Here is a 23618-nt window from a genome sequence, read left to right as displayed (position 1 = left end):
TGCTTCTAAGCTGGTTTCGGTCGGAATTGCCAAAATTGATGCTATTACGGCCATTTGGTGGTCAATCATCCGAAATCGGATGAAGATATATATGGGAGCTATATCCAAATCTGAACCGATTTCGATAAAATTTAAAACAGCTATTCCTGTGCTCCATCTAATACCTGGTACCAAATATCACGGTTGTGGATTGAATATTACGAATGTAAGGGACTAAAACACTAAATCGGTTGAAACATATATATGGTTGCTATATCTATATCTGAACCGATTTTCACTAAATTTGATATACCTGCTTCTAGGCTGAATTTGGTCCGATGTACTAAAATTCAGTCCATTTGGACTTATATCGGCCATTTGGTGCACAATTAACCCGAAATCGGATGAAGATATATATGGGAGCTATATCCAAATCTGAACCGATTTCGATAAAATTACAAACAGCTATTTCTGGGCTGTATCTTATATCTGGTACCAAATATCATTCTTGTGGAGTGCATATTACGAATGTGAGAGGCTTAAACACCAAATCGGATAAAACATATATATGGGAGCTATAGCTGTTTCTGAACCGATTTTCTCCAAATTTGTTGTATTTGTTTTAAGGCTAATCTCGGTCACATGTGCCAAAATTCGGGCCATTTGGGCTAATATTGGCCATTTGGTGGTCAATTAACCCGAAATCGGATGAAGATATATATGGAAGCTATATCCAAATCTGAACCGATTTCGATAAAATTTAAAACAGATATTTCTGTGCTCCATCTAATACCTGGTACCAAATATCACGGTTGTGGATTGCATAGTAGGAATGTGAGGGACTTAAAGATCAAATCGGATGAAAGATATATATGGGAGCTATAGCTATATCTGAACCGATTTTCTCCAAATTTGATATACTTGCTTCTAGGCTGAACTCGGCTGGGTGTGCCAAAATTCAGGTCATTTGGACTGATAGTGGACATTTGGTGCACATTTAACCCGAAATCGGATGAAGATATATATGGGTGCTATATCTAAATTTGATCCGATTCTCACCAATTTCAATAGGGTTCGTCCTTGGGCCAAAAAAGTATTGTTTGGAAAATTTCATCTCAATCGGATAATAAAGGCGACCTGCATTTTGTTCACAAGAATACATGGACAGACGGACAGACGGACTGACATGCATAAATCGACTCAGAAAGTGATTCTATGAAGGTTCTCAAAAGTAACTATGGGTCTATCTCGTTTCCTTCTCCATGTTACAAACAAATGCACAAAGACATAATACCCTTACCACTATGTGGTGTAGGGTATAAAAATATAGTAGACAAATTGTTAAATATATATTTGATATTATTTAAGAATATAATCACATGCTAACGATGTGAATATAGTCTGCTTTGTTCAGTCACACCCTAGACAAGCCAGCCTTATACATGGAATTGAAAATATTTTTTTATAATTTTTATACCCTTCACCATAGTACGTAGGGTATGTTAAGTTTGTCGTTCCGTTTGTAACACCTCGAAATATACATTTTAGACCCCATAATGTATATATATTCTTGATCGGCATAAAATTCTATATCGATCTAGCGATGTCCGTCCGTCTGTAGAAATCATTCTAGCTTCCGAACAAAATTAAGTAGGTGGATACAATTTTCCTCAAATGTATATTATGTCTGCAGGACTTTTAGTACTGAAAATAGGCCAAGTAGGTTCACGTTTTGGTATGGCCTCCATATAATGCTACCTCTCTATTTGGTGATTTAAGTGACATTATTCACCGGAAATGTTTCAAATTTGGTATTTAAAGTTTGTAATGGATACTATAGCCTATGGCAGAAAATTGTCCGTGCATGTCCACGCTTTCGTATAGCCCCCATATAATGACACCTCCCGATATTCGGTATTTTGCGGAATTGTTTCAAGTTTGGAATTGTTTGAAGTTCGTAATGGATATAACAACCTATGGCAGAAATTTGTGTGTGCGGGGCCAAGTCTTCGTAGAGCCCCCATATAACGGTGCCTTCCAATATTCGGTATTTTAATGATTTTATGGACATTTTTCCACAGAATTGTTTCAAATTTGGTACTTAAAGTTCGTAATGGATACTATAGCCTGTGACAGAAAATTATCCTTGCCGGTCCACGCCTTCGTATAGCCCCCATATAATGGCACATCCCGATATTCGATATTTGATTATATTAGCGAAATTATTTACCGGAATTCTTTCAAATTTTGGAATTGTTTGAAGTTCGTAATGTTTATATAGCCTATGACAGAAACTTGTCTGTGCAGGTCCATGTCTACATAAAGCCCCCATTTATCGGTACCCCCATATATTACGTAATTTGATGATTTTAGCTACATTATTCATCGGATTTTTTCAAGTTTCGTATTTTCAGTTCGTAACCTGTGACAATAAATTGCATATGAAGGTCCAGGTATTTGGTATTTTTGCGACAATATTCAACTTGTTTCGGATTTCGTATTTGTAGTTCGTAACGGGTACTACAATCTGTGACAGAAGATTGGCTTTGTAGGTCCATGGCTTTTTAAAAGCCCCTGTATAACGGTATCTCCCTATATTCGGTATGTTGTCGATTTGTGGCTACCTTATCACTAGAATTTCTGCAAATTTCGTATTTGTTATTCCTAAAATGTACTTCAGCCTGTGCCCTTCAGGTCTTTGTATTGCACCCATGTAACGGTACCCCCTATATTCGGTAGTTTGATGATTATACTCTACACTCTACAGTCTAAACGAATTAAGATAGGAAGCTAAAATTTTGCATAGATCTCTCTTTTGTCTGCAGGCAGGTCAAGTTCGAAGATGGCCCCCATATTTTTGATGATCGGTATTTTGATGATTTTACCCACATTTTTCAACGAATGTTTCAATTGAATTGTCTAAAATTCACACAAGGAGTCCCTTATGAGTATTTCACCCGCTGAAAGAGAATTGTCTATATAGGTCCACGATATCGTATATCGGTACCCTCCGATATATAACGGTACCCTCCGATATTCGCTATTTTGATGATTTCAGCCACATTTTTCATTGGAATTTTCTGAAATTCTTCACAAGGAGTTCTTTGTGAAAGATAGTTCTGTTTATAGGTTAACGATATCGTATATCCCGCATATGAAGGTACCCCCGATATTCCGTGTTTTGATGATTTTAGCCACATTTCCCAATGGTATTATCTGAAAATCCACACAAGGTGTTTCTTGTGAGTACTTTACCCCCCGACATAGAATTGTCTATATAGGTCCACTATATCATATATCCCCCCATATATCGGCACCTTCCGATATTAGGTATTTTAAAGATTTTAACAGAATTTTCAATGGATTTTATTTTTTTGAAAATTTTCTAATTCGTTCCAAATGGTGAAGGGTACTCAAAGTTCGGCCCGGCGGAACTTACTTCTTTTTTACTTGTTTTTTTTTTTTTTCATTATTATTATTATTTTTTGGGTTTTTTGATTCATAAAAAGGTTTTGAATAAAAAAGTATATTTTTAGTTGATTATTAATCCAAAGTATAACTTATATTCCAATTTTAAAATTTCCTCCAAAGAACTTGTACAAATTAGAAATTTTAAATTTAATTTAATTTTAAAAGTTTAAGTTCTGTTACATTTTTTCCAAATTTTATCCTCCACAGTGCATTATTTGAAATTTCCAAGCATATTTATTTAACCTTATAGCAACAACAGCAGTAGAAGCTCTGCTCTGCTTTCGCACATTTTTCATGTAATTTTTTGTTTGCTTCCGCTTTACGAGTACCTCGCTTTTGTTTTGTTTCTTTATTTCTTGCAATTTGTGTATGGGTGTGTTTTTGTGAGTTGCTATTTGTGTGTTATATACGAGTTGAATGTATTTTTTAGTGAATATTTTCATTTTGTTTCGAACCTTTTGAAAAATGCATACAAATAAAAAAAACCCAAAAACAAAATGCAAACAAAAATAAATAGTTTTGCGAACAAAGTTCGTGTTAGCACCTGAAACCTATATATTTCAGTCGTGTTGGTGTTGAAAAAAAAAACGGAGAAAAAATAGAGATGTCAATGTTGTTGTAGCACTTGCATTTAAATAAAAAAATATTTGGTAATAAATTTTTGGGTATTTTAAGTACAAATAGATTTCCAAGGACTGTGGAAGAAATTTACTTTCGTGTTTTTGGACAAATGGACAAATATGGGAGAATGAATGAATTTCTATAAAAACCTCAAGGAATATATTTGTAAAAGCTTTCATGCTCGAATAGTGAAAATATATATTTTTTTAAATTGAAATTTGGTGACTAATAAGACATTTTTATGAAATTAACTGACTGATTGACAATCAACGCCTAGACGAAGCGGCAGAATCTAAAATCTTGAAATATTGTTCAAGGGTCAGCATTGGTGTGTAGGCTGGGCTTTATGAAAGTCGTACCAAAAGGATACCAAAAGTAATAAAATTGTACTAAAAATTTAATAATTTGTATAGGACCAGCGGAATGAGAAAACTGGAATGAGTGCAGGATAAATAGTACTTAACTTCAAAAATAGTGTAATTTTTATACCCTACCCCACAAAGGGGTCTTTGTGCATTTTTTTTTTGTAAAATGGTGAAGGAAGCGAGATTGACCCATAGTTACTTTTGCGAATATTCATAAAATCACTTTCTGAGTCGATTTACGCATGTCAGCCCGTCCATGTATTTTTGTGCACAAAATACATGTCGCATTTATTATCCGACTGAGATGGAAACAAGGACGAACCCTATTGAAATTGATGATAATCGGATCAGTTTTAGATATAGCTCCCAAACAAATCTACAACCGATTTCGAGTTAATTCTGCTCCAACTGGCCAATATCAGTCCAAAAGTCCCGAATTTGGGTTCATTCGACCGAATTCAGTCTGGAAGCAAGTACATCAAATTTGGTGAAAATCAAATAAAGTAGCATCATTCGATTTTATATTTAACTATTCTGAAAGACCATAGCAACGATACTTTATTCGAGAAGTCACATGTAACATAAATTTGCCTCAGTCAGGTTCAGTGGAAATCGATTAAGATATAGCTTCTATAGGTTAGTTCGAACCTTTTTCGAAAAATTGTGTTTAGATATGAAGATAATGTTTGGCTCAAAAAAAAAAAAAAAAAAAAAAATAGTTTGATGCGTTTTGGTCGCCAAAGATGCTGGGATTTAACATTATTGTGAATGGTCATACAATATACATATAATACTGGGTGAACCCGGTGCGCTACGCTAACACGTTCCATTTTATATGCATTACAAATTTTAAAAACGAAAATTTATCGGTTTAAAAAACAAATTAAAACAAATTGGAAAATTAAAAAAAAAGTAAAAATGCCGGACCGAACTTTGAATACCCTCTACCATTTGTAACAGATTTGACAATTTTCAAAAAAATTAAAAATCCATTTAAAATTTGGTTAAAATCTTAAAAATACCGAATGTAGCCGTTATATTAGGGTCTATACGACGACGTGGATCTGCATAGGCAACTTCCCTCATTAGCCATTACAATATTCAAATTCGAAATTAAAAAAAAAAAAAATACTCAGTAAATAATGTCGCTAATTTAATCAAAATGCCAAATATCGGGAGTTACCGTTATATGGGAGCTATACGAAGACGTGAACCTGCACATACAATTTTCAGTCTTATGCTGTAGTATCCATTACGAACTTCAAATACCAAATATGAAACAATACAGGTGAATAATGTCGCTAAAATCATCAAAATACCGAATATAGGGAGGTGCCGTTATATTTGTGGCTATCCGATGGCGTGAACCTGCACAGACAATTTTTTCTCATAGGTTGTAGTATCCATTACGAACTTAAAATACCAAATTTGAAACATTTCCGGTGAATAATGTCGCGTAAATCACCAAAATAAAGAACATCGGGGTACACTTACATGGGGGCTATAGGAAGGCGTGGACCTACATAGCCTATTTTCTGTCTTAAGCCGTAAAATCTATTACGAATTTTAAATACCAGTTTTGAAATAACTCATGTAAATAATGTCACTTAAATCACCAAAATACTGTAAAAAGGAGGTACCATTATATGGGGCCTATACCAATATGTGGACCTATATGGCTCATTTTCAATACTAAAAATCCTGCAGGCATGATATACATTTGAGTAAAATTTTATCAACCTACTTCATTTCGTTCGCAAGCTAAAGTGGGGTCTGAAATGTATATTTCGAGGTGCTACAAACGGAAATACAAACTTAATATACCCTTCTACTATGGTGGAGGGTAAAAAAAAATATTGTAATACTTTAGTGCGCAAATGAACAAATAGCTCGGTCTACCAACGCGTAAATATGACATGAACCGCTGACCATGAGAAAAACAGGAACATGTCAAATTTAGTCCGCATACACGGATTTAGTCCCTCAGATTTATTAATTACATAGTTTGTCCTTCGGATTTATTATTTACATAGCAAATGGCAAGCGCGCAGAAAACTGCAATCCTTTAAAGTTGAGTGGAATGTCTGTTGCAATTAAAGAATTCAAGGTAGCAACATAATTCCCCATAATAATCGTATCCTCAATTAATTTGTTGTGTAGTTCTTTGCAATACCATTGCAAAGTCGTTGTAGGACAATGATTCTTAATAAAATAATATCTCAATCTGAACCGATTTCAATATAATTGGACAAATGCATATTCGTTTTAAATTTCGTTATACATTCCAAATTTCATTGAAATTAGAGATTCATAGCGTGCTTGGTGCACCAAATACGTGAAATCGGCCGAAAATGTATATAGGAGCTATATCCAAATCTGTACCCATTTCAATATAATTTATCAAATTTATTAATTATACCCTCCACCTTGGAAAGGAGGGTATATTAACTTTGTCATTCCGTTTGTAACATCCTTAAATATTCGTCGTAGACCCCATAAAAATCTAAAACAGTTTAACGATGTCCGTCTGTCTGTCTGTTGAAATCACGATACAACCAACATTATTTGACGTAGAGCGTCAAAATTTAGCAGAATAATTTGTATTGTGTCTAGGATGGTTGGTATTGAAAATGAAATATATCGGTCCACGTTTTGGTATAGTCCCCATATAACGGTACATCCCGATATTCGGTATTTTGATGATTTTTGCCACATTTTTTCATGGATTTGTCTAAAAATTGGTATTTGTAGGTCATAATGGGTCCCAGTTCGTGCGGCAAAACATTGTATGTATAGGTCCACGCTTTGGTATAGTCCCCATATAACGGTACCTCCCGATATTCGGTATTTTGATAATTTCTGCCACATTTTTTCATGGATTTGTTTAAAAATTGGTATTTTTTAGTCATAATGGATTATAGCTGCGGTGGCGAAACTTTACATGTATAGGTCCACGCTTTGGTATAGCCCCCATATAACGGTACCGCCCGATATTCGGTATTTTAATGGTTTTTGTCACATTTTTTCACTGCTTTGTCTAAAAATTGGTATTTGTGGGTCATAATGGGTCCTAGTTCGTGTAGCGAAACATTGTAATTATAGGTCCATGTTTTGGTGTAGCCCCCATATAACGGTACCTGCCGATATTCGGCATTTTAATGGTTTTTGACACATTGCTTCCAATGTTTTTTTTTTTTTTTTACCCTAAGATGGAGGGTATTAAAAGTTTGGCCTGGCCGAACTTAATGTTTTTTACTATTTTATATTTTTTTAAATATAGGGTAAACAGGTGAAGCTGGAAAACTGAAATGTAATATTGGGATCCCTATTGGTGGTAGGTTTGTGATAAAGAGGAGGTTTTGAAAATGGGTACTACATATGCACGAAAAGTACTTAGTACTATTTTTTTTACAATATTTTATTGGGCGAACAGATGTGCTACATATTCAAAATTTTGAATTGGGCCACTGTTCAAGCGTAGCCTGAACATGTGTAGCGGTTTCGGAAATGTGTATTATGCGGGGTGAGATAAAAAAAAACTGCAACAAAGTCAAATGCCATAATTTTTACATTTTTATTTTAATTTCATTGAATGAAAGCAAAAAATGTCAGAAATATCATCAAATTTTAGAAAAAGTTAAGATTTGTTCGAATTGGTCATGTTTTTCACGAATTATGGCCTTCAAACGGCCAATGAAAACGTCACACGCTGCTCTGTGGCCCATTGGCCCATTCCCGGCGAAGCGCTTGCTTGAGGTGATCGACACTTTGGTATTTTTTAATGCCAACCTGTCCAAAATACTCCAGACACAATAGTCCAACGGCGCACTGGAAATGAAGCGAGAAATCTCATTTTGTAACCATTCTGGGGTGGCGCGTGCTGAGTGTGATGGTGCTGAGTCCTGTTGAAATGTCCACGTTCTGTGGCCAAAATCTTTGCGTGCCCAAGGCTTTAAGACGACCTCCAGAATATTTTCGCGATAATATTCGGCATTTATTCTAATGCCACGGTCGATTAATAAGAGTGGAAAGCAATCATCGGCGGTTATGGCGGCCCACACCATGGCCGGCGCTTGAGTTCTGGTGGCTAACCTCTTTGGCAGGTAAACTCGATCATTTTTTTTTTTTTTTTACAAACTGCTGGACAACGAATGTTTTCTCATCGGAGGAAACCAAATTCGGCAGTTCACAACTTTCGGCCAAGCGAAACAACTCTTTAGCTCTTTTGAGTCTATTTTCTTTCTGTTGCGGTGTGAAAAAGTGTAAATCACATTAAGCAAGCGCTTCGCCGGGAGTGGTACAAAATACCGCAAAGCAACTAATTCGTGCCAAAGGTGAGCAATATGAACAAATATAAACTTATTCTAAAATTTCATGCTATTTCCGACATTTTTTGCTTTCATTAAATAAAATTTAAGAAAATAAAATTATGACGTTTGGCTTTGTTACAATTTTTTTATCTCGCCACCAAATGTCCAATATCAGTTTAAATGACCTGGATTTTGGCACATTCGACCACATTTAGTCTACAAGCAAGTAAATCAAGTTTTACGGAAGTCGGTGCAAATATGGTTGTGTGCTTCATCCAATTGGGTGTTTAAATCTCTAACATTCGTAATATGAAATCTACAATAATGATATTTTGTATCACATATTTCTTAGAGCTTAGAATTACCTCTGTCAAATTTTATCGACATCAAATTTTATATTTTTAATACAAGGTGACGCAAAAGTAATCCTTCTATCAGAAAATGCTATAAATTTTACGACTGGCCCTTAATGTCAGTTATTTTTTGACATTTTTGTAGTAAACACATGTGAAATACATTTGGTGAAAATCAGAATTATTTCCTTTTCAAAGCAAATTATAACTGATTTAAAGCCATGATAAGCATTCAAATAAGCTTCATATTTGGTATGATCTACTTCATATAAATTCTAAATATAATATTTTTTTTTTTTAGAGAGCTCTACTAAGTATACATAGTGGTGTGGGGTATCATATAGTCGGCCCCGCCCGACTTTTGACCTCTCTTTACTCGTTTTTAATAGTTTTGCCGATATGTCTAATACCTAAAATCCTGTCCTATCTGATCAGCCATTGACAATGAATCATTTAGAACCCACCTCCCGTTCCCTTAATCATACATACATTCATTTTTGTCTTTTTAAATTTAATTATTTTACATATCATCAATCACAACTAAAATATATGTTCTCGTTTTAAGACAAATGACTCACATACTTATTTGATTATCTTTTGTTCAAATATTTGAATAAAATTTATTTCAATTTGCTAAATCGTCAATCACCCACAAAAATATTTCAGCCACCTGCAGTCATGGATTATTGTCATATTTCTATTTATTTTTTGAAAATGTCATTGCATACATTAATTTTTATGTTTAAAAATTTATATATATATATTTATTTAATATTGACATTTTTTGCTATATATTTTCAAATGTAATAAATATTTATTCTTATGCTGTTTTTACGTATTTTCAAATGTTATAAATATTTATACTTTGTTTGCTATCATAAAGAGACTTATAGAGCTTAGCCGATACTATTTTATGGAGAATTGTGGTGTGTTAAATTGCTAATCCAGGAGAATTTAATTTTTAACTGTAACATTGTGTCATAGAAAGACATATATTTTGGAAGGTGTTTACTTAAAGGGTGACAAAGTGGAGTATGAATGAAATTCTTATGAGTTCGGTTTAGAATTGGAAAATTAATATAAAATTGATGACTATATTGTTTTTATTTATTTTTATATCCTCCACCATAGTATGGAGGATATATTAAGTTTGCCATTCCGTTTGTAACACCACGAAATACACATTTTAGACCCAACAAAGTATATATATTCTTGATCAACATGAAATTCTATGTCCATTTAGCGATGTCCGTCAGTCTATCCGTCTATGGAAATCACTCTAGCTTCCAAACGAAATTAAGTAGGTTGATACAATTTTACTCAAATATATACTATGTCTGCAGGACTTTTGGTAAATAGGCCATGTCGGTCCACGTTTTGGTATAGCCCCCATATAACAGTACCTCCCGATATTCGGTACTTCCATGATTTTAGCGACATTATTCACCGGAATTGTTTTAAATTTAATATTTGAAATTCGAAATGGATACTTCAGCCTATGACAGAAAATTGTATGTGCAGATTCACGTCTTCGTATAGCCCCCCTATAACGTTACCTACCGATATTCGGTATTTTGATGATTTTAGCGACATTATTTACCGGAATTGTTTCAAATTTGGTATTTGAAATTCGAAATGGATATTACAGCCTATGTCAGAAAAATTTCTATGCAGGTCCACGTCTTCCTATAGCCCCCATATAACGGAACCTCCCGATATTCGGTATTTTGATGATTTTAGCGACATTATTTACCGGAATCGTTTCAAATTTGGTATTTGAAGCTCGTAATAGATGCTTCATCCTATGACAAGTGATTGTCTGTGCAGGTCCACGCCTTCCCATAGCCCCCATATAACGGAATCTCCTGATATTCGGTATTTTGATGATTTTAGTGACATTTTTAACAGGAATTTTTTAAAATTTGGTATTTAATGTTTGTAATGAATACTACAGCCAAAGGCGGAAAATTGTCTGTGCAGGTCAACGTCTTCGTGTAGCCCCCACACAAGGGTAGCTCCTGATATTCGGTATTTTGATAGCGACATTATTTACCGGAATGGTTTCAAATTTTGTATTTGAAGTTCGTAATGGATGCTGCAGCCTATGACTTGAGATTGCCTGTGCAGGTCTACGTCTTCGTATAGCCCCCATATAACGGTACCTCCCGATATTCGGTACTTTGTTGAGTTTAGCGACATTATTCACTGGAATTGTTTCAAATTTGGTATTTAAAATTCGAAATGGATACTCCAATGACAGAAAACTATTTGTGCAGGTCCACGTCTTCGTATAGCCCCCACATGACGGTACCTCCCGATATTCAGTACTTTGTTGATTTTAGCGACATTATTCACCGGAATTCTTTCAAATTTGGTGTTTGAAGTTCGTAATGGATGCTAAAGCTTATGACAGGAGATTGTCTGTGCAGGTCCACGTCTTCGTATAGCCCCCATATAACGGTACCTCCCGATATTCGTTATTTCGATGATATCAGACTTATTTTTCACCGGAATTATTTCAAATTTGGTATTCGAAATTTGTAATGGATACTACAGCCTATGCCAGAAAATGGTATGTGCAGGTCCACGTCTTCGTATAGGCCCTATATAACGGTACCTCCCGATATTCGGTATTTTAATGATTTTGCGACATTATTCACCGGCATTGTTTCAAATTTGGTGTTTGAAGTTCGTAATGGATGCTACAGTCTATGAGAGAAAATTGTCTGTGCAGGTCCATGTCTTCATAGAGTGCCCATATAATGGTACCTCCTGATATTCGGTATTTTGATGATTTTAGTTACATTAATCACTTATATTTTTAAGTTTGGATTTTGAATATTGTAATGTCTTATGACAGAAGTTACCTATGCAGGTCCATGTCGTCGTATAAACCCTAATATAACGGCTACATTAGGTACTTTTAAGATTTGAACAGAATTTTTAACGGATTTTATTATTATTTTTTATTGTTTACTGACAAATATGCTCCAAACGGTGGAGGGTATTCAAAGTTCGTCCCGGCCGAACTTACAGCTTTTTCACTTGTTTATAATTTTTTCATTCATTTATTTTTACAGCGAATTATTTTTATCACTCTCCAAATGCCCCACCCTGTACGATTGTTGCAGTGCCAGCTGCAACAAATTTCTTTTTGTGGCCAATATACTATTTATTGTTAGGTGACCTAAAGTTTATAGGTTTGAAATCAATTCAAGCATACAAGAATAGCAACTGTAACCCGCACACAGAAAAAAAAACTACAACAATAAACTATTTTCAAAAACACCTCACAAAAATCTGGTATCCGACTGAAGTAGCAACAATAAAAAACACCAAACACAAATAGGATGAGGCTAAATAAAATAAAATTTCAAAATTTACAATCCAATGCATTCGAATGGGAAAAGTTTATGGAATTTGTAACAGAAACGGTAGGGTCTTGGCTAGGTAAAAAATACAAAAATTTCTATACACCCACACACACGATTGCAAAATATATACATACATACATTTAAAAATGTTTGCATAAATAATAACAAACCAATGCAAACTGCAATATCTGGGAAAAACCACAAATTTATAGACCCGAAAATAAGACATTGTATGGGGAGCGGAGTTCAATAAAATACAAATTCAAGTGAAAATAAACATTTTATTGCCAAAATGAATTTTAGTGTCGATGTAAGCCTCATAAGAACTTGAAAGTATGTTTTGGAAATTTATCTACTGAAGTATGAAAGAAATCTGCCCATGAATGAATTATTTTTTATAAGTAGATAATATTATTATTAAAAAATGTTTTTACTTTCAATATCTGAGAAATGAATTGCAATGGGCTGTGAAAAATAAAAAGTGTTTCAATTTTTATAAGAATTTGAAATTCAATCGAAAACTGTAGAAACTATAAAAACGGTTTGCAGGAGATTTTTTTTGCCAAGGTATTTAAAAAAACATGAATTTATTATGGACTGAGGTAAGATATTTTATTTAAAATCAAGTAGTTTTTATATCACTTCCAATTGTTAGATAAAAGTAAAAGTGAAGGGAAGCGCTTGCCATACGATGAAATTAAAAGTTGATGGATGGTTCCTCTCTTTATTTCCAGCGCGAAAGGACCACCAAAATCTCCGGATACCAATCCGTTGGACAATTGTGTCCGGAGTATTTTGAAAAGCAAAGTTGGCCGCAAAAAATACCAAAGAGTCGGTCACCTCAAGCAAGCGCTTCGCCTGGAATGGGCCAAAATACCACAGAGCAGCATTCGGGCAGCGTGTGATGGAATCTTTGGCAGTTTGAAGGCCATAATTTGTGCCAAAGGTAAACTTATTCTGAAATGTGATGCTTTTTCCGATATTTTTAGCTCTCATTCAATAAAATTAAAAAATATAAAAATATGACATTTGACTTTGTTCCAGTTTTTTTATCTCACCCTGTATATGGGAGCTATAGCCTCATCTGATGATTTTTTGATTTTTCGGTCGAATTTAAAAAAAATTCAATCAATTTTACGAATATTACGCATATGACGCACAATAAAACTTAAATCGGATAAAGATAGACATGGGAGCCATGCCTAAAGTTTACCGCCTCTCACCAATTTCGGGGTCCTCGAAAGTCTAAGAAAATGATTTGAGGAAAATTTAATCTCTATCAAACAATAAATGCGACCTGTAAATCGCATTTAGGTTCAATCATTTTTTATACCCTCCAGCATTCTATGGAGGGTATATTATCGTTATCATTCCGTTTGAAACTCCTCGAAATATTCTGGATCAGCGTAAAATTCTAGGACATTCTAGGGATGTCCGTTATAATATATCTTTCGAACGAATTGGTATATAAGGCTAAAATTTTGTCTACATGTGTAGTTTACCAGTAGGTAGGGTAAGTTCGTAAATGGACCATGTCGGTTCACGTTTTCGTATAGCCATCATATAACGGTACCTCCCGATATTCTGTATTTTCATGATTTTATCGACATTATTCACCAGAATTATTTCAAATTTCGTATTTGAAGTTCGTAATAAGTAATACAGCGCATGACAACAATTTTTGAATGCAGGTCTACATCTTCGTATAGGCCCCATATAACGGTTTCTCCCGATATTTGGTACTTTGATGATTTTAGCGACATTATTTACTGGAACTATTTTAAATTTGGTATTTGAATTTCGTAATAGATACTACAGCATATGACAGGAGATTGTCAGTGCAGATTCACGTCTTCGTATAGCCCCATATTACGGTACCCCCGATATTTTGATGATTTTAGCAACATTATTTACCGGAAATGTTTCAAATTTGGTATTTGAGGTTCGTAATGGATACTACAGCATATGATAGGAGATTGTCTGTGCGGGTCCACGTCTTCGTATAGCCCCCATATAACGGAACAGAATTTTTAATGGTTTTAATTTTTTTGAAAATTGCCAAATTTGTACCAAATGGTGGAGGGTTTTCAAAGTTTGGCCCGGCCGAAATTACAACTTATTTAATTGTTTCTCTTTTTATTTTTTGAAAAGTTTAACAGCATTATTCAAAAAACAAGTTTGAGTTCAGATACTTTTATATAAAAATATTTTATGCCTTATAAATGTAACATTTGGCATATGCTATGACATTCTGATTGGGTTATGCCTAAGAGAATTTTGAGTAGTAAAATTCATGATTTGTTTATGAAATTATCCGAGGCACTACGGAGTTGCGGTGATTCAAAGCTGGCCTCTGATTTATATTCTCTAATTTTTGCGATGAGATAAACAATCAGAAACTATTAATTTGAATAACCTACACCAAACTGTTTTTAATTATAGCTGAATTCTTTATAATTGTGGGATTTAGCAAATACTGGATCTACTTTGAACATTTTCTGAGAAGAGTTAAACTAACCGCAACATAGCCGAAATGTCAAACTACAGGTGGTTTAATGCCAAATTACAATATTAACAAGTTACAAAGTATCATTCGGTTTTTTCGACAAATGTATATTTGTATATTTTGACTTGCATTATGATTATTCAAACTCTTGACCCTATTTGAACCATATCGACTACTTCATTAACTATATATGATAATTTTTGGTAAATATTGGTCCAAGCCCTCCGAAGCACTCCATTTCATCTTATACTGATAAAAATGTTGAACTTTTGTGGCGAAGTTACCTGAAGGAGTTGGCGGATAAATTTCATATTCACATCAAATCTTTGGTAGAGAATAATATTTAGACGTATCCAGTTTGAAAAGATTCGTTGGCATGTTATGCAAGTTTTGAGAGATAAAGTATTGAAAATTATAACCTTTTATCCAAACATAAACGTATGTTGATAAAATTTGGCAAAGGTATTTCTGAGACGTATTTGGTATATTTTTTTCGAATATCCTTCTTAAGAAGTGCTTAATACGGCTGTGGGGACAAAAATAAGAAAATAGATGAACAATATACAGGGTGAGATGAAAAAAACTGCAACCAACTTCAGACTGCTGTCATTTCTAATCCGCTCGTCCGACAGCTGTTAAAATTATTCAGTGACACCTCATTATATTGTTCACAAGCGTACAAAAACATTTTGGTGAGAATTTTCGGGAAAAAAGTTATTTGTTATTTGTGAATTCAACCGTGATAATGTGATTTCTTTAAATTTGGCTGGAAAAAAGTGGACGGAAGAAAACAGCAACATCAGCTGAAATGGTTCGAAAAGTAAAGAAGCGACTTGATCGAAACCCGCGTCGCAGTGACTGAAAAACGGCTCGTGAGCTGAACATATCGCAATATTCCATTTGGTTAATTTTGAAAAAAGAGCTCGCGATAAAGCCATTGAAATTCCAAAAAGTGCAAGAACTTACACCGCAATTGAAAGAAAATAGACTCAAAATAGCTAAAGAGTTTTTTCGCTTGGCCGAAAGTGGTGAACTGCCGAATTTCGTCTTCTCCGCTGAGAAAACATTCATTGCCCAGCAGTTTGTAAACGAACGAAATGAGGATGTTTACTTGCCAAAGAGGTCAGCTGAAAATGTCGCCCTCAGTTGGCCACCAAAACTCAAGCGCCGGTCATGGTGATGGTGTGGGCCGCCATAACAGCCGATGGTCGCTCTTCGCTCGTATTAAGCGACTGTGTCATCAGAATAAATATCAGATATCGAAAATATTCTGGAGGGTGTATTAAAGCCTTGGGCATGCGAACATTTTGGCCGCAGACCTTGGACATTCCAACAGGACTCAGCACCATCGCACTCAGCACGCGTCACCCAAGAATGGTTACAAAATGAGGTTCCTCGATTTATTTCCAGTACACAATGGTCACCAAAATCTTCGGATACCAATCCGTTGGACTATTGCGCCTGGGGTATTTTGGAAAGCAAGGTTGTCACTAAAAAATACCAAAATGTCGATCACCTCAAGCAAGCTCTTCGCCAAAATACCGCAGAGCAACATTCGGACAGCGTGTGACTGTTTCGTTGGCCATTTGAAGGCCATAATTTGTGCCAAAGGTCACCTATTCTAAAATTTGATTCTATTTCCGACATTCTTTGCTTTCATTCACTAAAATTTAAAAAAAAAAATGTAAAAATTATGCCGCTTGACTTTGTTGTAGTATTTTTATATCACTCTGTGTATGTGAACATTTCCAAAAAAATACTAGGCCTGTATTCTAACACTAACCTTTGCGTCATGCAAAATTTCGTGCAGATCGGTCAATAATTGCGTCCTGAAGAATGATTACAACATATAACAAGGGCTAGCCCGCCCGACGAGATTTGAAAGCTAATTTTAACATCTTGGGTTTAATATCATAATTAGAATACTTACTTAGAATACCCCCAACATATAGTATTGCATCGCATAACATAGGGGCATAGGGGAATATATTAGACGAAGACGAAAAAAATAAAGTCTAGCTACCTTTAAACCACAACAACCACATTGATCTATGCCTAACAATTATGTAGTAGGACAGCCGATTTCAACAGAATTTAAAATTCTTCATAATGGAGGTTACATGTGACGTAATTTTTTTACACTCCACCATACATAGTATGGAGTTCGTCATTCCGTTTGTAACTCATCGAAATAATCATTTTAGACCCCACAAAGTATATATATTCTTGATCAGCGTAAAATTCGATTCGATTTAGCCATGTCCGTCCGTCTGTCCGTAATCACGCTACAGTAAATACGAATTAAGATAGAAAGAAAATTTTGCACATATCTGTCTTTTGTCTGCAGGCAGGTCAAGTTCAAAGATGGGCTATATCGGTCCACGATGTCGTATTTCGGTATTTTGATGATTTTAGCCACATTTTTGATGGTATTGTCTGAAATCGGACACAAGGAGTCCCTTCTGAGTACTTTACCCCCTGAAAGAGAATTGTCTGTATAGGTCTACGATATCGTATATCCCCCATATAAATGCACCCCCCGATATTCGGTATTTTGACGATTTTAGATACATTTTTCAATGGAACTGTCTGAAAATCCTCACAAGGAGTTTTTGTGAGTACTTTACCTCCTAAAAGAGAATTGTCTATATGGGTTCACGATATTGTATAGCCCCCATATAAGGGTAACCCCCGATTTTCGGTATTTTGATGATTTTAGCCGCATTTTTCAACGGAATTTTCTGAAACTCTACACAAAGAGTTCTTTCGGAGCACTTTATCCCCTAAAAGGGAATTGTCTATATAGGTCCACAAAATCGTATAAACCCATATGCAACGGTACCCGATATTCGGTATATTGATTTTAGCCACATTTTCCAATAGTCTTGTCTGAAAATCCAGACAAGGAGTTCTTTGTGAGTACTTTATCCCCTGGAAGATAATTATCTATATAAGTCCACGATATCTTATAGCCCCCATATAACTAAACCCCCCGGTATTCGATATTTTGATAATGTTTGTCACATTTTTCAATGGAATTGTCTTAAAATCCACACAAGTAGTTCCTTGTGAGTACTTTACACCCAGACATAGATTTGTCTTTATAGGTCCACAATATCGTATATCCCCCCCATATATCGGCACCTTCCGATATTAGGTATTTTAAAGATTTTAACAGAATTTTTAATGGATTTTATTTTTTTGAAAATTTTCTAATTTGTTCCAAATGGTGGAGGGTATTCAAAGTTCGGCCCGGCCGAACTTACTGCTTTTTTACTTGTTTTTTTTTTAAGTTTTATTTGTGTCCTTTTTTATGACCTTTATTATGTCCTCCACCACACAATAGAGGGTATATTCAATGTCTCACCTCGAAGTAATCGTCGGAGACTCCAATAGGTGTATATATATTTAATCAGCGTAACATTTTAAGTCGGTTTATTGGTGTCCGTCTCTATTTCCGTTGAAATCACGATATAGTCCACATTATTTAATCTGGTGCTTGACAATGGGCTATAGGGTCCATGTTTATGTATAGCCCCAGTAAACGGTACCTCCCTATTTTCGTTAGTTTGAAGCTTTCTGCCACAATTGCCATCCACATTAGTTCCAACTTTACAATGGCGATCCTTGGTAAGTCTATTCTTTCAAAACTTAAGATTTTGTCAAAATGGAAACACTATGTTCGAAAGATCCTAAGTGACTGATAGAGGCAGATAGTGGACCTTTGTCATTTTCTTCAAGCCTAGATGATGTTTAAAATCATGAAAGAAAACATTCACAACACGACATTAGGTAAAAACAGGGAAGGTTACTGTACATACCCGTAAATGGGGCCGAAAAAAAACTACGGTCCTTGGTGGAGGTCTGGGCTCCAAAAGTAATCCTTGGCGCAGGTAAGAGCTTCAATGCAATTCACAAAGACGTATAAAAATAAACTTAATGAGCTAAATAGCCACACGAAAGCAATAAAGTAAAAAATAAGTACCATGAAATACTTAATTAATATCCAATTTAATAGACCCCAATAGTCATTAACTTTTAATGGGTTATTCGGCCAATTTTACAGAAAGTATAAAATATATCTGTAATAGAAGACAAGTGTATCGGCGTTTTGACAGCTTATATCGCAAAGTAACTTATATACAGAGGGCATGTTCCACTCTTATCAATATTATTAATTTTAAGTATTTGGTTTTTTATCCTGCACAAAAAGACACAGCCGAGTTACAGCACTGTTTGAATGAATAGAATCGAAATTTTTAAGTTGAAACAGGTCACAAAACAAGCTCAACCGTTTAGTTTAGAGGGCAGTTAAAACTTTTTCTGAAAATGTTACTTGTTAACCATACCGATCCTTAGCCAAATTTCCTACTTGATCATAAACGTTTAGGCCAAAAATCATTCAGAATTTTTCCAATAATTTGATTTTCAAAATATATCATTTTAACTCAAATGCTTGCCTCTAATATTTTTAAAACATTCTATTTCAGCAAATAGAAAATCAATTAATTTACATCAAGCCATTTTGATTTCGTAAAACACTGCAATAAAACGCCAAAAAAACGGAAAATATGAATACCATTAAAATTCATAGATTTCAATGCACAAACAAATAAAAAAGTTATCAATTACAAAAAAGTTCCAAAAGAACTCTCAACAATCAAATTGAAGTAATAAAAAGTCAAAATTGCTTGTTTTTGGGGCCGACATGTTAGCGACAGCAAAGGGGTGGTGGATTGTTGGATTTCAAGTGACAAGTGCCACTTGGCCCTCCAAAAAAAAAAGGCAAATAACCGTAGAGAAAGACCGCACAAAAGACCACATAAAGTTAAATAATTCTAAGCTCCATTTGCAGTGAAATTTAGGTGACAACTCTACCATTCGCCTGCCCCACCCTCTCCCCCTGGGCCATGGGTTCTTCGGGCATGTCATCACCAACCACCAGAATTGCGGAGCAGCATTTCATTTCATTTGAATGCCTAACACACACACATACACAGATGGAAAACCATGACAAAAACTTGTGGCAAAATTTGACTATGGAATATGGAAATTCCTTTTGTTTTTTCTCTTTTCGTTTGTTGTCTTCAGCTCTTTAGACACTTCAATTCATTTGTGTTCCGGCTTTTTGCTCTGATGATGATACCGAAAACAATGAAATTTTAAAGGGTGCTAAATGTTCATAGGAAGTTTTAGCCAGTGAATGCCAGTTTTCGCCATGAAAAACCAAACAGAAGCAACGAAAAAAAAAAAAAACAGAAATGTGACAAAAATTTCGTTGTCGTTGTAAAAATTGTGCTTTGCAATGTTCCGCCAATAGATTCCAGCGACAGACACACAAAGAGATAAAAACAACAAGAACTTTAAAATGCTTGAGAAAAAGTTTTCGTTTTTTTTTTCTTGCCACTTTTATGTGCAAAGTTTACGCTTTTAAGGCACTAACACTCTATCTCTCTAGCCCTTGGAATATTTGCTTTTTTCGATTATATGTATGTACGCATTTCTAGTTGGAAAATTTTCTTTTAGCGGTTTCAGCATCGCGGCTGTGGCGTTGGCGTTTGCTTTAGCTTTGACTTGACTTTTCCTTGCGGTACTTACATCAACTTTAATTCCAGCACCAGTAAATTGAAAAACTTTCATTGCGGGTGTCTCCTTTGGTGTAAAACTATAAAATTCCCGCCGTCCTTTGTACCATTTAACCGATATAGGCTATCGCCTTCCAAATCATAAAGGCATTTGAGTATGGCCCTCTCGCCCCGACGCACAGCGTGTGGTATTTGTACGCGTACATCGCGTAGGGCTGCTGTCACATCTGTAACGGAAAATCAAAAGAAAAGAAAAAGAAGAAATGACAATAAATTTGTGTTTAAAATTATTGGTTGATAAAAAAATCGAAAAAAGTTTAATTAGAAATATTTTAAAATCCTAAATTTATGATATTTTAAAGGCAAGGCAGAGGATTGTCATACAACTAAGAATTAATGTAAATACATTTTAAATTCATAACTCTGGGAGACAAAATGAAAACTTTCAAAAAGACCTAAAAATAGAAGAAACGTCTATGGCGTTTTGAAAGTTTGCGTCGCAAAGTTATCTAAATGGAAGGAATCATTTCCCACCTCTTCCAAATTTGTATACCCTACACCAGATAGTAGTAAGGTTATTATGTTTTTTTTGCATTTGTTTGTAACATGGAGAAGGAAGCGAGATAAACACATAGTTACTTTTGAGGATCTTCATATCTGAGTCGATTTATGCATGACAGTTCGTCTGTCCATGAATTTTTGGGAACAAAATGCAGGTCGAATTTAATATCCGATTGAGATGAACGAATTTTTCAAACAATTTTTTTTTTTGGCCCGAGGATACAATTGAAAGTGGTGAGGATCGGTTCAAATTTAAATGTAGCTCCCATATATATATCTACAACCGATTTCGGTTTAATTGTGCACCAAATGACTAATATAAGTCAAAATGACCTTAATTTCGGCACATCCGACAGAACTCAGTCTAGAAGCAAGTAGATCAAATTTGGTGAAAATCGGATCAGATATAGGTCCCATATATTTGTTTCATTCATTTGGGGTTTAGGTCCCTTACATGTGTAATATACACTCCACAAAAATAATATTTGGTACCAGATATTAGATGTAGCCCAGAAATATCTCTGTCAAATTTAAACGAGATCGGATCAGATAAGGATTTAGGTATCATGTATATTTTTATCCAATATCAGGTTTATTGCGCACCAAATCGTTATATCAGTCCAAATGACATGAATTTTAGAACATCCGACGGAACTCAGTCTAGAAGCAAGTATCAAATTTGGTGAATATCGTTTCAGATTTAGTTATAACTCCAATAAATATTTTTCATCCGATTTTTTGTTAAAGTCCCTCACATGCATAATATGCAGTCCACAACAATTATATATACTACCGAGCATCAGATACTGCTTGAAAATAGCTCTGCCAAATGGTATCGAGATCGGTTCAGATTTTTATTTATCTTCGATGTACATCTTCACCCGTTTTTACTATTATTTCTCACCCTACATGTGATATCAGCCAAAATTGAAAAGACTTTTTCATAAAAAATTAGTAATTGGTACAACAGTGACATAAAATTGTCTATGCAGGTCCACGCCTTCGCATAGCCCGCCAATTACAGTACCTGCCTGTGTTCGGCATTTAACTGATTTCAGTGACATTATTCACCGGAATGGTTTCAAATTTTGTATTTGCACTAAGTAATGGGTACTATAGCCTGTGACAGACAATTTTCTATGCTGGTCCAGGTTTTCGCATAGCCCACCTATATCAGTACCTCCCTATATTCAGTATTTTGATGATTTAGCGACATTATTATATATATTTGAATTTAATTTATATTTGAATTTAATGCCTACGACTAAAATTGTCTATACACATCCAGTTTTTAATATGGATCCCAATATAATGGTAACTTCGTATATTCTGCATTCTTAAGATTTTAAAAGAATTGTTAAGAGAATTATTTTTTGAACTTACTGCTCTTTACTTGTTATATCCTCAGCCATATGGCTATCATTTGATACGGTCAAAACGTGCCTAGTCGAAATACGGTTTTAGACTCTAGGTCTCTTTGAACCAAATCCGATTCAGGACATTTCGAGTCGATCTAATGATGTCCGTCCGTCTGTCTGGCAGGTGCGCACGATAACTCTGGAGGGCAGTATCCGATTTGGTCCAAACTTGGTACATCGTAATATTTTTTCAAATTTAGATCGAGTTCGGAGGTAGGTAATATTGCTCCACCTCGTTCTGGTGCCTCCCCCCCCACAAAAGACCGATATTTAAAAAAAAAAAATTTGCACGGAAAGAGAGGCGATAATCCGATTTTGCTCTAACTTTGCAAATCCTAATATTTGCGTCAATGTTTGGTGAGGTGCAAAAATGGACAATATCGATCCACTCCATCAAGTACCTCCTACACAAAAGGTCAACATTTTGAATAATTACAACTCTTATAAAATATGATGTAAGAGTTCGATTGTCTTCAAATTTCACACATTCCACTAATTTTATTAACCCAATGTCTGGTGTCAAGACGGAGTACATCGGTCCACTCCTTCTGGTGCCTCTACACAGAAGGTCGAAGTTTTCAAAAAAATATATATACATATATATATTTTTCCACAGAAAGAGAAGCAATAATCCGATTTTGTTCCAACTTTTCAAATCCTTATACTTGTGTCAGTTCTAGGTCAGATGCATAAATGCATAATATCGGTCCACTCCATCAAGTGCCTCCCAATATTTTTATAAACCCAAGATCTGGTTTTAAGATGAAATATATAGGTCCACTCTTTCTGGTACCTCCCCTAAAATTGGTCGAAATTGATTATCCATTGAGTGAAAGGCGAATTGAATATCCGATTCCATTTAGACTTGGCACATACGAATATTTCTATCAACACAGGATCTGTTATAAAACGGTGGAGATCCGACCATTTCTTCTGTACCTTCCCAACAAAGGGTCAAAGTTTTGAATAACAAAAACGTTTATAAAATCCGAAGTATGCATCAGATTCTCTTTATATTTCACACATCCATTTATATTTCCACTAACAAAAAACCTGTCCACTCCTTCTGGTACCT

At 34.9% G+C, this 23618-nt stretch overlaps 1 pseudogene; it reads right to left on the bottom strand.

Moving 5' to 3' along the window:
- The window catches only part of LOC131802813 (fasciclin-3-like), an 88469-nt pseudogene extending 65932 nt beyond the window's left edge, over positions 1 to 22537 (bottom strand).
- Between the last annotated feature and the right edge of the window lie 1081 nt (positions 22538 to 23618).

This window comes from Musca domestica, unplaced genomic scaffold (assembly GCF_030504385.1).
Source record: "Musca domestica strain aabys unplaced genomic scaffold, Musca_domestica.polishedcontigs.V.1.1 247, whole genome shotgun sequence".
NCBI lineage: Eukaryota > Metazoa > Arthropoda > Insecta > Diptera > Muscidae > Musca > Musca domestica.
This window is presented reverse-complemented; position numbering and strand designations above follow the sequence as displayed.